Raw genomic sequence first — 6648 nt, forward strand, 5'->3', positions numbered from 1 at the left:
CTTGTGGGACACACTGCAAGTTTCGATGTGTATAAGCTGGCATAGCTCACTATTAACAAGGTCAAGGTTTCCAGTGTAGTCCCCTTATGGCCTAATTAGGGACTTGAATGGATTGAAACCCTGGTTGAGCTTCAGTTCAGAGACTATTTTGATGTTAACAGTTCAATCATTTTGGAAAATATAGATTCCGCTCTGGTTCAGGCTGGCGTGTGTGTGTCTGTGTGTCTGTGTGTGTGTATTTTAATCTTTGATTTAGTTCATGGTTCAGTAGCAAACAATACATTTTTCGCCCATCATCAAATTAACAAAGATGAAAAAAAGAAGAATGCTTGGCCCCAGTGGAGGGTCTAGATGGGCACTCCTAATACAGGACTGCTGGGAATGTGAATTGGTACCTTTCTGAAAAGCAACTTGACGTTATCTGTCAAATACCTTGAAGACATTCAGACCCTCCAACCCAGCAATTTCCACTTCCATGGATTTATCATAAGAATATAATCAGATGTGCATGAAGATTTATGCTCAGGAATGCTTCCTGCAGCATTATTTATATCACAAAAAATCAGAAGTCTCCTAAATGTTCAACAATAGACGTTTGGTTAACTACAATACGGTAGAAGCAAGTTTTTAAAATGTCTTACATCAGAGAAATATTTACATTTTTGATGTTATTGTTGTTAGATACCACTTGATCGACTCTGAGTCGTAGCAGCCCTGTGCACAATAGCAACAAAATATAACAAAACCCCACAGCCCAGTCCTGCCGGGTCCTCACCATCATCCCTATGTTTGAGCCCATGTTGTCAGTCAGTCTCATTGAGGGTCTTCCTTTTTTATTTTGCTGACCCTTTACCAACCATAATGTGCTTCTTTGGGGACCGATCCCTCCTGATAACATGTCTGAAGTATGTCACATGAAACCCACCATCCTGGCTTCTAAGGAGAATCCCAGCCGTACTTCTGTCAAGAGAGATTTGTTCGTACTTCTGGCGGTCCGTGGTATGTTCAATATTCTTTGCCAGCGCCATCATCTATTTCCAGTAGAGGAGGGAAATTTTTCATTAAAACCATAACTGACTTCCAAGCAGGGTGGATCCTATTAAAAGATGTTCTCTCGGCAACTCTGCTAGTCATATGTGCTGCTCTAGAAGCCGACTCTGCTGCAGCTGGGAACCTCGGAGGTTCAGGCACAGATTCTTTCTTCCAACAAATGTTTGAGTGCTGCTTGGCGACAGCCATTGGGCGGACAGTCCTGCGGACGCAGTGCCAGCAATTCAGAGTGTAATGAGACATTTAATAAAATCATAACTAACGGTTATGCATGCACTTCTCGCTGGCACTAATATGAGCATTTTAGAGTCACTTAATGCAAGAACATGAGGAGGTTGCAGTGACTGTTGGAGCCCCTGTTTTGGCTATCACTGCCTCACCCAGGGGCGCTGACTCAGCATGAGCCTATAGGGCGATGAGAGAACTGCCCCACAGAATTTCCAAGGTGGTGAGTCATTGCAGATGTCCATGGTTCTCCAGAGGAGCAGCAAGTGGGGTTGGACCTGAGGCCTTTGGGTTAGTAGCCAAGCACCATAACTGTTGCACCTCCAGGGCTCCTGCAAGTGACAAGAAACTATCAAAGACCAACTCACTGCCACCAAGCAGATTCTGACTCATTGTGACCCTATAGGACTGGGTGGAACTGTTCTGTAGATTTCTGAGACTGTAACTCTTGGTGGTGTAGAAAGCCCCGTCTCTCCCAGAGGCGTGCAGTCAGTGGTTTTGAACTGCTGACCTTGCATTAGCAGCCCAACTCGAAACCACTCTGCCACCAGGGCTCCTTTTGACACAATAGGAGGTGCCTGTCTGTGTCTCCCTCATATTTCTGCAATAGCAGATAGCTTATCATATTCTAAAATTTAGCACTAGTCATCTTAGCTTGCTGGGACTCGGTGTGCAAATTTTAAACTTTCCCGTATAAATGACAGTGAGTGCATCGAGCACAGAGACACATTTTGCATACATACATATAAAGGAGCAGGTATATGTGTTGGTGTCTGGTTCTTAGTCTCAGTTCTTGCTTGGTCCGTTTAAACTCCTGGGGCTGCCCAGACAATAGCTAACAAAGACTGAGTATCGGAAACCTGCCAGAGAAGGGAAACACACATTTCCCACTAAAATGAGCAATGTTGGGCCACGCCTGCGAGGGCTGGGCAATGTGGGAGAGCTGGAGAGACAAGGCCGCCTGCCGTGCCAGTTCTCAGGGTTCCCACTGCACACGGGCTGAACTCACAGGAGCAGATGCTCGCCGTGTCCTCACAGTTCCGGGGGCCAGTTCCCCTCAGACCAGGGAGGGTCCCTCCTTGTCTCAGCTGGTTTCTGGGGAGGCCTGGTGTCCCTAGTCCGGCAGCTGCGGCATTAACTCCACGGTCATGGGCCAGTGCTTCTCTCCCATAAGGACAGCATGCAGATTGGTGGCGCCCTCAGTTCCGAGGCTGTCCAGTGGGTGCCGACTCAGTAACTTCACAGTACAGAGTAGAGTGGCCCTCTGGGGCCTCCACAGCTGTCGTTTTTATGGGGGCAGACAAGCTCCTATAGTGAATCAGTGCAGAATGAACCCCAAGAACAAGCCCATGCATCAGCTCCTGTCACAGCAGCCCTCCAAAGACAAAAACCAAACTCACAGCCATCGAGTCCAGGCAGCCTCATCGTGACTTACTCTGGGTTTTAAGGACTGTAACCACTGATGGGAATAAAAAGGCCAGTCTTTCTCCTGCAGAGCTGTCACTGGTGGATTCAAACCGCCGACCATGAGGACCACAGCCCAACGACAGCCACTGCACCTCCAGGGTTCCTCATAGCTCCCCACTCAGAATTTTGACAATTATTACACAAATATGTTTGGAGAACAATTCCAGGCATTGTTTGTGTGTGTTTGGTGGTGGTGGTGGTAGGTTCTGACCCCTAGCCACCCTAAGCACAATGGAGTGAAACCCCACCCTGTCCCGCTGCCTCTTCACAAGGGTCCTTATGCTTCATCTCATGCTCAGCCCGTCTTGTTGAGGGCTCTCCTCTGGTTCACTGCCCCCTACTTTACCAAGCATGATGTCTTTTTCAAGGACTGGGCTCCCCGGACAACATGTCTGAAGTCAGGCGCATCTTAGTCCTCAAAGAAACATCCTTACTTTTCAACACTCAAGCGGTCCTGTGCAGCAGGTTTACCCAATGAGCTGTTATTTTTTCGTCTCCTGACTGCTGCTTCCATCAGCACTGATTGTGGATCCAAGCAAGAGAAAACCTTGACAACTCCAGCCTTTCTCCACTGATCATGCTGTGACCTCTTGCTCCAGTTGTACGGTTTGGGAACCGGTCTGCTCCAAGACGAGGCCCCTGACTGCTGGAAGCGGACCTGCCCCACACAGTAAGTGTCCTGTGTGTTCTCAGACCCCATCAGCTGTAAGTCTCCATCATGCTTTCAAAGTCCGTAAGTGTGAACGCTCACAAACGCATTTACAAAGAGGCAGGTAGGTGTGAGGGAGGCCGGTGACTCCCTGGCAGGTCGCCTGTGCGGTGTGCCCAGCAGCTTACTCAAAAGCATCTGCCCTACAACGCAGAAACACGAAGAAGGTGCAAACCACCCTCTGCTCTCACGCTGGCCTGGCGCACAGCGACACATAGCACACCCAAATCTAAACCTGCTTCCCTCACCACAGCAGCCACTCCGCGGACCTTGTCGGCTGGAACCAAGGGAACTCTGCCTTCCGGAGTGAACCCTGAATTCCCACCCACTCACCCACAGACTACAATACTTTCCCTGCCAACAACATGAGGCCTGGCTACCAGAGCCAGACTAGGTCAAGACCACCTTCTGAGGCCACCTGTCAAAGACCCCAGGTCTCAGGACGTGCCCTCTGACCACAGGGCGAGCGTGGAGACTGTCGGTGTGAGCTGCAGGGGCCTGTGCTGTGACACACCATGGGGACCTGCCCATGCATAGGAACGCGGGTCGTGCCTGGCGGCCCACCTTTCTAATCTAAGGTCAAGCTCACCCCTCCCCACCCCCTTGACTGTCAGAGAAGAGGCTATGACTCCGCCCTTCGCGCCCTCTGAGAACAAACGCTATTTCAGCCACTCAGGCTATGGGGCTATGACTGAGGTCCTGGGACCCAGACAGGGACATGCCCCATCTCTGGGAGCCAGCAGCACCCTAAGTGACATCAGAAGCAGTGTGTTTAGAAAGGCAGTGACTGAGCGGAGGGCCAGGTGTCCCCCAAGTGGGGTAGCATACTGCATAGCCCTGGTGAAGAAGCAGGCATGTTTGGGGGGGTGGGATATTCTGAAAGCCACCTCTCTGCCTGCAACCGGCCTCACCAAGTGGATTTCCTGGGAGGGACAGGAAGGAACTTCAAAGCCACAGCCAGGAAACCGGATGAGGGAGGGAGCCTCAGGTCCCAAAGAGGTTCAACGGGGCTCTCAGCGCCCACAGGGGCCTGGCAGGATTCATCAGCCAGGAGGGTCGGCCTTAAAAGGGCAATTCTGAGACGTTGGTGCAAGGGCGTTGACATCAGTGGGCATGGAAACTGTGGGACAGGACTGAGGAGAAGGTGGTCGACGCTGTGGAGGAGACCAGTGGCTGTCCCTGGGGTGCCCAGGACCAGCTACGGCCATTGTGCTGGTATGGTTCCAACCCAGCACAGGAAGAGCTTCATTTGTGGGCCTTGAATAAAAAGGGAATTGAGCACCTGTGCTATTTGATGACCCCTGACTAGAAAAACAAATTCAGAGACACTCATAGAGTGAGACAGCGAGCTTTATATCAAGAAGTATATCAGGAAAACATCCCAGGTCAAGTCCCTAAGTCCAACACAAGTCCATAAACCCTTCTTCAGACTCCCGCAGCACATGCAAATGCAGAATCCAGGGAGCTCACAGATCGACGGGTGCAAAGTCTTGTGGATCTGAAAGTGACAGACGCATGTCCAGGACTCTGACTGCCATCAGTGTGGCTCGAAGGGGCTCCTCGACAGGAAGGGGCAGCAGATCGAGGGAGGGAGACTGGCCTCCAGAGCCATTTATCTTGGGAGACCTCCAATCAAGCTGCAACCTGACCCACAGGCTAAACTCTGCCCACATGAGCCAGGTTGGCACAAAAAACCTATCACCCCATTGTTCTGTTGAGCCCATAGATGCAGCCCACTGTGTCCGTCCAGCTACTACAGGGCCTTTATCTTTTCCCCTGACCTTCCACTTCACCAAGCAGGATGTAGTTTCTCCATCTGTCCTAAGGGGGGCGGGGGGGGGGAAGGCGGCTGCTATGAGTTGGACCCAACTCGCTAGCACCCACCCCGTCAATAAGAGCTTCTGTCAAAGCGGGAACCCTGTAAAGGGTCGCCGTGCATCAGAATCAGAGAGGGTTTAGGGAGTGGATGGCTTGTCATCACAGACACCCTTAAGAACAGAAATGCTAAGAAACTTACCAAAAACAAAAAAAGAAAGAAACTTACCAGACAGGGTAAGGAGTGGGGGCAGGGTTCCCTTGCTTAGAGTGTCTGGGGAACCCAGCTCTCTCCAGTAAACAAACAAACCAACCAACCCACTGCCATGGGGTGACCCCTGCAGAGTGACCCTGTGAGCAGTGGAGAGCTGCCCCTGGGGGTTCCTGAGGCTGTCTGGTTTTTTATGGGAGCAGGCAGCCCCATTTTCTCCTTCTGAGCAGCTGGTAAGCTTGAACCGCTGACCTTGCGGTTAGCAGCGCAATGGTAGCCTCCCCTTGACCAGGACCTTTCCTGGAGCAGTGCATATGCTGTTGGTCTGTCTCTGCAAGAGCGTGTGCCTTCTGAGTGTTTGCTGGCTGCTCCCCACGTGTTTCCACAGCAGACCGGGTGCAGGGGCTGGGGCGCCCCTCTCCCCCCCCCAAGTCATCAGAGTCCTTTCATAGACACCCGGGATTGTGATGAGGCAGTTTCCATGTGAGAGGGGCCCAGGCGTGGGTCTCCTGGCACAGGGACCCCACGTGACCGGGCAGAACTTCCCACCAGGTTTTCTCTGTCTGCCATCCACAGGGTAGAGCTTTGGTGGCGCAGAGGTCTGATCACGGGCAGGTCCACGAGAGAGAGGCTGCCTCTGTGTCCACACGAGGGCAGCACCACTGCCGACCTTGAGGGTCGCTGCACGTGGGACTCGAATCCACCACGACTGGCCTCCTGTGGTGGTTAGTTTTAGTTCACCAGGTCTTTCTCCAGCGCAGCAGCTTAGCAATCCGTGCTTAAGTCCTTAAAAACCATGGGATTCCCCACAGAGCGGAGTGACACCGCCCAGCAGGCCCAGGGGGGTGGGGCTCCCTTGGGGAGGCTGGTGCCATCCCCAGCACCCTGGGGGCGCAGACACGCGGGAGCCGAGCTGTGGCCCCTGCACCTCTTGTATGTCTGCGCTGCAGTCTTTTTCCGCCATCTGCGGTTCTTTCTGCCTCTGTCTGTTTCCGGGTTCTTCTGAAGCAGCCGTCTACACCCCGCGGCGGGGCCACGCCAGGGCGTCCTGCACGAGGGCTTCCTCTTGCTGGGCAACCCGCGCGCCCCTGCACCCGCGCGCCCCTGCACCCACACAGCCCCTTACACAGTCCTTCCCTTGCGCAGCCCTCACACCCCTGCACCCACCCAG

The sequence above is a fragment of the Tenrec ecaudatus genome, chromosome 1, assembly GCF_050624435.1.
Source record: "Tenrec ecaudatus isolate mTenEca1 chromosome 1, mTenEca1.hap1, whole genome shotgun sequence".
NCBI classification, from domain to species: domain Eukaryota; kingdom Metazoa; phylum Chordata; class Mammalia; order Afrosoricida; family Tenrecidae; genus Tenrec; species Tenrec ecaudatus.